We start from the raw sequence: 13,634 nt of genomic DNA, 5'->3' as shown, positions 1-13,634 counted from the left end.
GGCGCACACAACACAGGTGCCCTACACAGACTTTCTTTCAAGCCATCAAAGGCCCTCTGACAGTCTTCGGTCCAATTAACCTTCCTAGGCTGTTTGGGTGAAGTTAGAGCTGTCAGGGGTGCAGCTATGGTTCCATAGTCTGCCATGAAATTGCGATAGTACCCAGTGAGGCCCAAAAAGGCTCTCACCTGGGTTTGAGTAGTGGGAGTCTCCCAGTTCTGTACATCCTGTACTTTACTGGAGAGAGGTTGGATTTGACCCCCTCCTACCTCATGACCAAGATAGGTAACTTTCCCCTGAGCTATCTGGCACTTGGTGGCCTTGATAGTGAGGTTAGCCCTTTTCAAGGCCTGCAACACCTTATCCAGATGTGTCAAATGCTCTTCCCAGGTGGAACTGTAGACGGCAATGTCGTCTAAGTAAGCCACACAAAAGGCTTCCAGCCCACTGAGCGCATGGTTGACCAATCTCTGGAAGGTGGCAGGGGCATTCTTCAACCCAAAAGGCATGACCCTAAACTGCTAGAGTCCCTCAGGTGTTGAGAAGGCCGTCTTTTCCTTGGCATGGTCCGTCAGAGCTATTTGCCAATAGCCTGAGGTAAGGTCAAAGGTGCTCACAAATTTGGCAGCACCTATGGTGTCCACGAGCTCATCAGCCCTGGGCAATGGGTGTGCGTCAGTTTTGGTGACGGCATTGACTCCTCGGTAGTCCACACAGAACCTCCAATCCTTGGTACCCGCCTGGGAACTTGCCTTGGGGACAAGGACCACTGGACTGGACCAGGGACTGGTTGAGGGTTCAATAACACCCAGATCCAACATCTTGGCGACCTCAGCCTGGATGTGGTTCTTGACGGTATCTGACATACGGTAGCACCTGCTTTTGACAGGCACACTGTCACCAGTGTCAATTTCATGCCTACACCACGGTGTAAGGCCTGGCGTCAGTGAAAACAGAGAGGCATACTGTTGGAGCAAAGCCCTGCAGGCCCTCTGTTGCTCTGTTGTCAAATCCGGAGAGAGATGTACTCCCTCCACTGAGCCATCCTGAGGGTCACTGTGCAGCAAATCAGGAAGGGGCTCACTCTCATCCTCTTCTTGCCCTGAAGCTAGCAAGAGACATGAGACTTCTGCTCGCCGGTGGAAAGGCTTGAGCCTGTTGACATGGAATACCTGAGGGGCTACCCCAGAGGCTCCCATGTCAACCAGATAATTGACTTTGCCCATCTTGGAGATGATCCTGAAGGGTCCAGTCCACTTGTCTGCCAAAGCTCTAGGCTTGGTAGGCTCCATCACAAGGATTTCCTGTCCCGGAGTCCAATCCACTTGCGAGGCTTTAAGGTCATGCCAGTACTTATTCAATTCCTGGCTGGCCTTGAGATTTGCTGTCGCCTGACCCATCATCTGTGTCATCCTCCGTTTGAGGCCTAACACATAGTCCCCCACTTGCTTGGCGGGACCGGGAGGGGTGGCTTCTAAGCCTTCTCGGATCAAGGCGAGGGGCCCCCTCACGGGATGTCCAAAGAGTAACTCAAAGGGGCTGAAACCAACACCCTCTTGGGGCACCTCTCTGTAAGCAAACAGCAGGCATGGCAGGAGGAGATCCCATTTCCTCCTTAGGGGTTCTTCCAAAGCCCCTAGCATGCCCTTGAGAGTTTTATTAAATCTCTCAACCAGACCATTGGTCTGGGGGTGGTAAGAGGTGGAGAACTTGTAGGTTACCCCGCACTCTTTCCACATGGTTTTCATGTAACTGGACATGAAGTTGGATCCTCTGTCAGAGACAACCTCCTTGGGGAATCCAACACGGGTGAAAATGCCCAGGAGAGCCCTGGCAACCACCTTGGCAGTAACGGTCCGAAGGGGTATTGCCTCAGGGTACCTGGTGGCATGATCTACCAAGACCAGGATGAACCGATGTCCACCAGAAGTGGGAGGGTCAAGGGGACCGACGATGTCGATGCCCACCCTCTCAAATGGTGTGCCAACCACTGGCAATGGCTGCAGTGGGGCAATGACCTTGCCTCCAGTCTTGCCAGACAACTGACAAGTTGTGCAGGTCCTGCAGTGGGACTCCACCTCTACTCCCATCCGTGGCCAGTAGAAATGGCCAGAGAGCCTCTGCTTAGTCTTCTTGGTCCCAAGATGACCAGCCAAGGGCACCTCATGCGCCAACTGCAGTAGGAAGGGCCTGTAAACCTGGGGTACCACCAACCTCTTGGGGGCACCAGGTTCAGGCTTAGTGGGCTCACTAACAAGGAGCTCACCCTCCCAATAAATCCGGAATGTCCTAGGCACCTCTCCTTGTGCCTGGGCCAGGGCCTGTTTCCTCAGTCCCTCGAGAGAGTGGCACTCTCTCTGTCCCTTACAGAAGTCCGCCCGGGAGGGTCCCCCTTCAGCTAACAAGCATTGAAGGTCGGGATTATCCTCCGGGTTGAGAACCTCTCCCACAGGAGAGTCTTCTGTCTCTTCTCCCAAAGGAGTTGAGTTTGGGTTTTCCACTGGACCCAGCCCGTCCGGAGCATGGATCCCGATGGGTGCTGTCGGAACAGCAGGAAGAGAAGGTGTTCCCTCCACAGAGGTGGCCTTCTTGGTCTTCCTTCTTCTTGCCTAAGGCCTTGCCTTTGGCTCGGGTACCTGACCCACAGCCAGACCCGGTGTCACCTGTGACCTAGTGACTGCAGCAGCAGTCATGGGAAGACCATCCGAGATCAACCCTACCTCTACTAGATCATTTCCTAACAGAATGTTAGCAGGGACATTGTCCTGAACCAGGACAGGAAGCTTTGCTGTCTTGTCTCCAATCATGAGTGTGACTAAGGCTACAGGCGATAATTTGGGAGGCCCACCAGCTAACCTGGTGGTTCTCAGAGGAGCACCTACATAGTCCTCTGGCTTGAGCAGGGTCCTGTCCACCACTGTCATGCTTGCCCCAGTGTCTCTCAAACCAGTAGAAGGCTGGCCATTCAAGAGGACACTTCTCAAAAATCTACGGGTGTTCTGTGGGATAGTCGCCAGTACTTCTGCATACTGGTCCCAGGCCCCAAGGGACACTAAGGAAATCTCTACCGGAGCACCAAATGTGATCCCGGTAGAGGAGGGGAGGACAGTGGCCTCCACCTCAGACACGGGGTAAGGGTAGGTCAGGCTGACAGCCTGTACTCCAAGTGCCTTACCTTTACACTTGGAGTCACCCCTTTTGTGATCCAGAGCCCCACAGTCCCAACAAGCGCCAGGAGTGCGGGGTACGGTACTGGAACCACTGGGAGCCTGCTTTGCAGCAGGTGGACCACTACTCTTATTCCCACCCACAGATGACTTATCCCCACTAGATTTATGGGTTTTAGGAGAGGAAGGTTTTGGTTTACCCGACTGTGAATGCTTCTGGGACTCCTCAGCCTTCTGAGAGGCCCCCTTTTCTTTGTCCTTTTCCTTCCCACTGGAGTCCTTAGGGGACACCCGGTGGGAGACCCACTTGTCAGCCAGCCTAGCCAGCTTAAAGGGGTCCAAAATGTTCTGGTCAGCCACATACTGACGGAGCTCTGGTGAACAGGCTTCTGAAAAATGCTCAAAAAACAAGAGGTGGGACAATTCAACAAAAGTCTTAACCTTGTACCCATCGATTCACCCCATCATGTTCATGTGCGCAGCACTCACCCAGACAACCCAAGACACATTGTCTCTTTTCTTAAAATCCCTGAACCTTCTAAGGTATTGGGTAGGTGTCTTGCCAAACTTGGCAATCAAAGCAGACTTCATACACTCATACTGACCCCTTTCTTCCACACTCAGCTTCAGAATACAGTCATATCCAGTTTGAGGCACTCTGCTTAACAAACACTTAGCCCAATCTCTTTTATCAACATCATGAATCGCACAAGCCATTTCAAACGCTTCAATCCATTGGAGGATATCTGAACCCTCCACAAATACACCAACCAAATCTTTCATAAACTTGGTGGCTGGGGACCTGACACTCTCACTGGTTTTAGCTGAAGTCTCCACTCTAGCTTTTTCTAGCTGGATCCTCTGACATTCAGTGTCCTGGCTCTTGAGTTCAAGATCCCTATTATTGAGCTCCACTTGTTGAGCCAACTCCTCTTTCTTAAGCTCAGCATCTATTTCCAACTTGCGGTATTCAAAGGCCAATTTCATCCTTAATAACTCAAGCTCCAAGGAATTGCTGGGGTTTGGAACAGAGGCAGCAGGAATGGCGGCATTCCCAGAAACAGATTCAGTAAAAACCCCAGGGGCAGAGTCCTCATTGGTTGCATTCCCCCCCTCATCAAGAGTTTCACTATCAGTCTGGTAGTCCACCAGGTCAGCTATCAGCTCAGCCCTAGACTTATCCACAAAGTCTAACTCCCTGGCTTCACAAGCACTCTGGAGAGCCTCCAAGCTCATCCGAGTCAATTTGCCATTTGCAATAGACTCCATTGTTTGTAATGCAGTTATCTTGTACACAACTAAACCTTAATTTAATAAAGTGCAGATATTTTGTAAGTGGCACGGTTATACACTGATTCTTAAAACCATAAGCATCCCACCGCTGCCACCAGCTGTAAAGACTGGTAGGGGGTGTCTGTACTTCTGCTCTCTATATGGTAGAAGAGAGGCACAGAAGACCCCAGCCAAGATTCTCTATTACGGTAGCAATGGACGAGCAATCAAGGCCTAGCTTCTCAGGAGGTGATGCAGGCTGGTTCTTAAGTACAGTGTAGTCCCCAAGCCCCCACAAAGGAATGTCCACACACTGTATTGGTTAGAACACAGTCTTTATATAATCAATATTCAAGGTTATGTACACTTATCATAATAACTCACTTTGTACTTAGGAAAATCAACAATGGCAAATATATACAGTTCTAAAGTGGTACCACCCTTTGTATTAGATCTCATGAAAAGTGCATCAACAATACTGTAATCATGTCACACAGATCAATAGAGTGAAACCAGCAATAGAGGGAAGAGAGGAAATAAGGTGGTTGAACAATAGGCAGAATACTGGCCCCTACCACTAGACACAGTTCTGTGTGGAGATCCCCCCACCTGGGCAACCTGTAAAATAAAGATATTGCACAAGCCCAGTCCATATATTGTTCTGCAAGTCTTATTCCCTCCTATAATGTTTTTACCCCCCAATGTACCTGGTGGAGTCGAGTCCTTCGAAGAGGCGTCGACAGATCCTTCTTGAGCGACCCCCTTTCAAGCGGGAGTCACGGATCGTCGAGAGGCGTCGAGAAACGTCGAAGAAATCGGGGTTCGGCGACGGGGAATCGACGGCCCTTCTTGAATGCCTTCCCTTTCAAGCGGGAGACACGGGGCGTCGAACGTCCGTCGACAAACAGGGTAGAACGCGTCGATGAGGCGGCAGCTTCGTCCGAGCGGTGCTCGTCGGCGTCGGAGCGTCGGCGTCCTGCAAGGCAGAGGCGTGCGGGGCACCTCGGTGACAATAGTTCTGGACCGCAAAGATTGTGGAGACGGAGGCCCAGCAAGGGCGTCGAGTCGTTCGAGTCTTTGTGGTCTTTGGGTGGCGGGAAACCCACCTGCAGGTTTCTCCTCGGCGCGTTGGTCGTCCTCGACTTTCTCCGGCAGGATAAAGCGGTCGACGGTGCGGACGAGGGAGTCCTTCGATTCAAATGTTCTTAGGCAAGGAGCGGACGGCTCCGGTCGTCGGCGGCACGGCGTCAAGTGGTTCCCACGGCTGGGCAACACAACTTCGACGGGCCTCCAGCGGTTACACAAACCTGCGAACCCTGGTCGACGGCAATGGACTTCGACGGCGTCGATGTCCGGGTGCTTCACTTCGATCTCCTCGGCGGTCCCGTCTCGGGTCGGCAGCCTTTCGAGGGTCTGTCTTCCAGGGCGCTTTGGCGAAGATGGAGCGGTGCTCGATGGTCCCTCGGAGCACGGGAAGAGGGCGCCTTACCAGGTCCTCTCTCGGGTCAGTCCTCGACGAATTCGGCAACCTTCAGATCTGTCGAAGCAAATGCAACAGCAAGTCTTCTTCTTCCAGCTGGACGTCGAGGATCAGCAATTCCAGTTACTCTTGAGTGGAGACTCAGCTTCTGAATGCTTCTGAACGTTCCTGAACGTTCCTGAACCTACTGAACAGTGGTGAGAGGTCCCCAGATATACTATTCTGTCTCTCATCCACACTGCTGGCCTACACTCAGCAGCCAATCATACAGAGGGGCATTCATGCAGTCAGTCAGCCAATCAGGCACACAGTGCATTCAGGCCACATTCCTCCCTTTCAGACACTCACAACAAGGAATGTGGATTGGGACAAGTATCCAGCCATTCAACACTACACACTGCATTCAGGCCAGTTTCGGGCAGGGCTGTCTCAGTCTTTGTCTCTCATGCCAGAAACCAGACAACCACAACAAGGAGTGTATATTGGTCACACACTCCATTCACCCAGGTCCCACCCACAGGAGGTACCCACAACATACAGTCACTGGGAAGGCTCCAGTCAGTCTAGCTGGGCCTTCACAACAACACCATATATGGAACTTCCACCCAACAGCCAGTCAGGGGGAAGGGACAGAGTCAGGGCTTCCCAGGACTTTGGGAAAACAAGGTAACAGGCAATAGAAAGCAAGAGGCCACAGGGGCCATCTTGTTTCCTATCAGGAATCAACTGATTCCAATGGCAGGGCCTGGGTATCCCAAAATGGAGGACACCCAGAGCACCTGTCAAATTCAGCATGGAGCTGCCACCAGCCCATACCCTGCTCTGTGGGCCACCCACAGGTGCCCAAAAACATACACTAGGGGCACAGGGTTGTACCCCTACCCATGGGTGCCATAAGGGTATCCCATGGGTCTGTTCACCAAACCAAAAGAGAGAGCCGCACTGCCAGGAGTCCCACATGGACTCCTGGGCAGAAAACATGACAGAACACACGATAAAAAGCAGTAGGGGACAAAGATTCAGAGGCCCTGTCCCTCTGATGCATTTCCAGCATCACACAGGTGCAGGAGGCATTACCAGTGAGATACACCGGTCCGGGGCACGCGCTGGAGCCAGGAGACTGGGTGCTGCTAAATAATTTTGAAAGAAAGTCATTGTTAGCACCCAGGTGGCGCAGGCCCTATCAAGTACTCTTGGCAATGCAGACGGCAATACGGGTGGATGGAAGGAAGTCGTGGATCCATGCCACCCATGCCAAAAAGATTCCAACTTCACTGAAAGACTTGCCTGACCCAGATGACCGGAAAGAGACAGCGGTCCCAGAAACGGAAGAAACTGTTGCCAGTAAGCAGCCACCAAATCTGCCAAAACGAGAAGTGAAACTCAAAACAAAGCCTGAGACGATTGCCAAAGAGGGGGAAGGGCAAAGAGTGCCCCAACGTTGCCCAGCAGAATCAACATCACTACTGGCCGACACAAAATCTGCCTTGCAAATACCAGCAGAAACAAATTGTGTACCCCTTTGGCGCCCACCAGCACTTGCCAGCACGCCAAAGAACGGATCTGCATCATTGGCGCGGCGCACACAGCACCTGCAGTAGGGCCACAGGCTGACTTTGAGCCTGAATCTGGAAGTGCACCGGCACTGTTCACGGATCACACGATACCAGGAGTAAGGCGATACAACTTGCGGCCTCGAAAGACAAAGTGATCCGCAGTTCTTTTTGGTGTTTATGTCAACCTCTGGTTCAGCTCGTGGACGGAGAAGGAACTAGAGGTGTAGAGGAGAGAAGCGTGAGAATTGTGCAAGTCGGACAATTCAAGACTTGCGGCTCCTCGGTGCGATCATAAAAGTACATGTGTCAGGAACCAGAGCGGAAAAGCTGGGCGCACATGGTACTAAGGCAATAAGATAACTGATCAAAGGTCCTCTGAGCAGTATGAGAAAGGAGAAGTGATCTTGCCTAAAAACGAATAAACAAATCCATGCTATTAAGGACTGGCAGAACTGAACTGTGACAATTCCGTTGAACTTATTGACATCAGAACAAGCGCGGCGAAGAGAGATATCCATAACGAACTGTGATAATGAAGAAGAAGGACGACGAGAAACATGCCGGGACCGGTTCCAGCCTCCTCCTGCACCACCACTGCTGAAAATGAGTTAATTATAAAGACTGTAAGCTTAAGGAAAATGCATGGTAAAACGAGTTGTATGCTGGCCCTGACAATAATAATGTGCTTTATGAGCGTGATAGCACCAATATTGACAGCCCTAATATTATGGTATGTGGAAGCGATACACCCATTAGAAATGTTTTTACCAATAGTTAACGCATCCACTACTGAAAGCCCGGTTCAGGTGATTACTTATACCCTCTCCCCAATGGAAGAACGACACAGGGAAGGTTTCGGGAATAATACGTTGTTATTAATCATGAACATGACACATGCAATTCTGAAGAAAACAAATTGCTGGGTATGTGCCCATTTACCACAGCATGCTGGGAAAGGAATAGGGTGGTATGTACAGCCATTACCATTAAGTTCTGCATGTAGTGCATCTTTAGGTGCAATATTCTATGGGAAATGGAATGAGAGTAGTAAGGGTCAATAAGACAGAACCAACATGAATGAGTTTGAGGAGATAATAATGAAGCCTGTGGGTTGTTCCATTTTCCATAAAGCACAAGTAATAGCCCCAGAGCCCACGAGGAAAAGTACATGAAAGATAACACAACAAAATAGACAAGACAGATTGTCCCTACCAGAAAAGACATCTGTAATGACGTTTCGTGTAAGAACAGAAGGGGACAAAGATGCAATCCCCCCATTTTACACTGTGAATTATAGCCCAAGAACTGTCCCTTTTTGTCTAAAAAGAAAGGCTCTTTTTCAGTCGGAACATATACTGGATGCATGAATACAGTGGTATTAAAATGGGAAATAGAACCAGAATATGTAGGTGATCCAGTTTATTTTATATGTGGAGAGAAAGCAAATCCTTGGTTGCCCAGAAACTGGGGAGGTACATGTTACCTAGGTCTACTGTTCCCAGGAGTATTCCTCTTAGAAACAGCAGACATGGCCAGACTATCCAGAACTAGAGTCAAAAGGACTGACAAGGGTGTTTTGATAGCAACTGATGTAGCAAAATCAATCATTCCATTCTTAGGGCAGATAGTGAACTCCTATAATATAAGGCAGCTGTTCAGAATACTAAAAAATACCATAAACACAACAACAGATATACTATTTAACATGCCGCTGGAAGAAAGAGGAATCAGGTTAATGACGCTGCAAAATAGAATGGCTCTCGATGTGATCCTGGTTGATCGTGGGGGAATTTGCAAAATAGTGGGATCAGCGTGTTGCGTTTATGTCGATGACTATTCCCCTACGATCTTTCTAGCGATAAAGAAAATGCATGTCCTAAGCTCTGAACTGCCTACTGAAGAAGGGGGCTGGGGAATAGGATCTTGGTTTTGGGGAATACTATGTTCTTGGGGATGGAAGTTGATTTCAATATTAGTAGTGGTGTTTGGAATATTCCTAACGTGCTGTTGTTGCATACATTGCCTACCAATAGTCTGCGCTGAGGTAACTGAGGGATGTACGGAAGGATGTATGCATTTGATGAAGAAGAAAAAACAACCTCATGGTCGAGCTGACCAAGACCCAAATGAAATGAAAACAGTAAAAGAGTTGATGGCAATAGATATTGATGAAGACGATGATGTTTACGACAGCATGACAAATTCAGACATAAGTACTTTGGACTCATCATCACTAGAGGAGGTTTCAATAAATAGATGAGACGTTTGGCATACGGCCAAAGGAGGGTTTGTCAGTCTAGAAAAATGGATACCTCTACTTTGTGACCACAAACGTATTTTGGTGGCCGTGGGCCAACCGTCTCATGCACGATATGACAAAATATAGGTTTTTCGAGTTTGCCGAAGAACGGCCATTTTGATGTAACAAGAATCGCCATTTTGTTTTCTAACCATTGCTCATTGCTTTCTGTTCCTATTGCTTTGCAGTATATTTTCTGCTTACACTGCTCGACTGTAAAACATTGTTGTCTGCACGTAAAAAGGACAAGCCCGCAGGGCCGTGAAGATAACAAGAGTTCATTGAAACGCAACGTAGGCAGCGCCAGGAAGAATGCCCGGCTCCCTCCCGAATGTAGCCTTGAAGCTGAGCGCCAGGGCATTTAATCATTTCGCAGCTGCCAGCCAGTCTAATTATGTGGTAGAATATGTTAGACTAATACAGCTAAAGGCTTGAATTATGCTTTTCTTACAGCCCCCCGTTGCTGAGCCCCGTTAGAGCCTGTCGGCTCCCAGGACACGAATAGCACCTAATAGATAGCAAGGTCTGGAATGCAACTCTTCCCCCCCGTATGTAGCTCGCTTCCAAGAACAGAAGCGCTGTGTTCCATTCAACAAATGAAAGATGCCTCTGCACTCACAAATTGCAAATTGTTACTAGAATAGATGTTTGAAGGTGTCATAGTTGTCGGAGATGTCCATCATCACACCAAGTTCAAAAAACCCAATAAAAGGGGGGTGTTAAACATGTCATAGCTGATTGTTTGATATGCATTTTGTATATATGTAACAGATGTACGTAATTCACTCTCTTGCATCCCTCGAGGTCTAGAGATACACGTCGTGGGGCGTAAGACCGAGTTGGCCAACTGAGACTTTTGCTTTCCAATAAACCCTAGCTTTGGGAATACAACCTTGTGTCTGGCATATCTATTGTGTGTGGTGACTCGCCTTGTTTCCATAGTCGTTAGGGACCCCTAGGGGCCCCTTTCATTTCGATGGGTGTGCCGATCGAAATGTGCGGAAAATGCGTTTTTCTTCCCACATTTCGGACTTTGCGGGGGTGTCTGGGTAATAAATTCTGGGGCGATGTGCGCAAATCATACCTCTGCGGATTCCCACGGGTATCCTCTTTTCGGAAATGCATTCGGTTCCCTGTTTTCCTCGGTGGCTTGGACACCCGAGGCCCATATCTGTATGTTGTGCCGGTCGGAAGAGCGTCTGACATTCCGGTCTGAAAACAAATTGGGGTTACTTGTGTTTTAGGCTTTCCCCTTAGCGGCCAGGTAGGTGCACCCACACATGTGAGGTACCGTATTCATCGGGACACGTGTGGGAATGCGGGACGGTAGGCCATGTGTTGTTGGGGGCGTGTTTCGATGGGTGCGCCGAGCAAAATGTGCGGAAAATGCGTTTTTTTCCCCCACATTTCGGACTTTGGGGGGGGTGTCTGGGTAATAAATTCTGGGGTGATGTGCGCAAATCATACCTCTGCGGATTCCCATGGGTGTCCTCTTTTCGGAAGTGCATGGGGTTCCCTGTTTTCCTTGGTGGCTTGGACACCTGAGGCCCATATCTGTATGTTGTGCCGGTCGGCAGAGCGTCTGACATTCCGGTCTGAAAACAGACTTGGGGTTACTTGTGTTTTAGGCTTTGCCCTTGGCGGCCAGGTAGGTGCACCCAGACATGTGAGGTATTGTTTTCATCGGGACACCAGTGGGAACGCGGGAAGGTAGGCCATGTGTTGTTGGGGGCGTGTTTCGATGGGTGCGCTGAGCGAAATGTGTGGAAAATGCATTTTTTTCCTCACATTTCGGACTTTGCGGGAGTGTCTGGGTAATACATTCTGGGGCGATGTGCGCAAATCATACCTCTGCGGATTCCCATGGGTGTCCCCTTTTTGGAAATGCATGGGGTCCCCTGTTTTCCTTGGTGGCTTGGACACCCGAGGCCCATATCTGTATGTTGTGCTGGTCGGCTGAGCGTCTGACATTCCGGCCTGAAAACAGACTTGGGGTTACTTGTGTTTTAGGCTTTCCCCTTGGCGGCCAGGTAGGTGCACCCACACATGTGAGGTACCGTTTTCATCGGGACACCTGTGGGAACGCGGGACAGTAGGCCATGTGTTGTTGGGGGAGTGTTTCGATGGGTGCGCTGAGTGAAATGTGCAGAAAATGCATTTTTTTCTCCACATTTCGGACTTTGCAAGGGTGTCTGGGTAATAAATTCTGGGGCGATGTGCGCATATCATACCTCTGCGGATTCCCACTTGTGTCCTTTTTTCGGAAATGAATGGGGTTCCCTGTTTTCCTTGGTGGCTTGGACACCCGAGGCCCATATCTGTATATTGTGCTGGTCGGCATAGTGTTTCACATTCCGTTCTGAAAACAGACTTGTGTTACTTGTGTTTTAGGCTTTCCCCTTGGCGGCCAGGTAGGTGCACCCACGCATATGAGGTACCGTTTTCATCGGGACACCTGTAGGAATGCGGGACAGTAGGCCATGTGTTGTTGGGGGCGTGTTTCGATGGGTGCGCCGAGTAAAATGTGCGGAAAATGCATTTTTTTTCCCACATTTTGGATTTTGCAGAGGTGTCTGGGTAATACATTCTGGGGCGATGTGCGCAAATCATACCTCTGCGGATTACCACGGGTGTCCCCTTTTTGGAAATGCATGGGGTCCCCTGTTTTCCTTGGTGGCTTGGACACCCGAGGCCCATATCTGTATGTTGTGCTGGTCGGCAGAGCGTCTGACATTCCGGCCTGAAAACAGACTTGGGGTTACTTGTGTTTTAGGCTTTCCCCTTGGCGGCCAGGTAGGTGCACCCACACATGTGAGGTACCGTTTTCATCGGGACACCTGTGGGAACGCGGGACAGTAGGCCATGTGTTGTTGGGGGAGTGTTTCGATGGGTGCGCTGAGCGAAATGTGCGGAAAATGTGTTTTTTCCCCACATTTCAGACTTTGCGGGGGTGTCTGGGTAATAAATTCTGGAGCGATGTGCGCAAATCATACCTCTGCGGATTCCCACGGGTGTCTTCTTTTCAGAAACGCATGGGGTTCCCTGTTTTCCTTGGTGGCTTGGACTCCCGAGGCCCATATCTGTATGTTGTGTCGGTCGGCAGAGCGTCTGACATTCCGGTCTGAAAACAGACTTGGGGTTACTTGTGTTTTAGGCTTTCCCCTTGGCGGCCAGGTAGGTGCACCAACTCATGTGAGGTACCGTTTTCATCGGGACACCTGTGGGAACGCAGGACAGTAGGCCATGTGTTGTTGGGGGCGTGTTTCGATGGGTGCGCCGAGCGACATGTCCAGAAAATGTGTTTTTTTCCCCACATTTTGGAATTTGCGGGGGTGTCTGCGTAATATATTCTGGGGCTATGTGCGCAAATCATACCTCTGCGGATTCCCATATGTGTCCTCTTTTCGGCAATGCATAGGGTTCCCTGTTTTCCTTAGTGGCTTGGACACCCAAGGCCGATATCTGTATGTTGTGCGGTCGGCAGAGCGTCTGACATTCCGGTCTGAAAATAGACTTGGGGTTACTTGTGTTTTATGCTTTCCCCTTGGCAGCCAGGTAGGTGCACCCACACATGTGAGGTACCGTTTTCATCGGGACATCTCTGGGAACGCGAGACGGTAGGCCATGTGTTGTTGGGGGTGTGTTGATGGGTGCGCCGAGCGAAATTTGCGGAAAATGCGTTTTTCGCCCCACATTTCGGACTTTGCGGGGGTGTCTGGGTAATATATTCTGGGGCGATGTGCACAAATCATACCTCTGTGGATTCCCACTTGTGTCCTCTTTTCGGAAATGAATGGGGTTCCCTGTTTTCCTTGGTGGCTTGGACACCCGAGGCCCATATCTGTATGTTGTGCCGGTCG

This window comes from Ambystoma mexicanum, chromosome 10 (assembly GCF_040938575.1).
Source record: "Ambystoma mexicanum isolate Mex_15411 chromosome 10, UKY_AmexF1_1, whole genome shotgun sequence".
NCBI lineage: Eukaryota > Metazoa > Chordata > Amphibia > Caudata > Ambystomatidae > Ambystoma > Ambystoma mexicanum.
The sequence above is the reverse complement of the archived record's forward strand: the minus strand, read 5'-3'. Positions refer to the sequence as shown.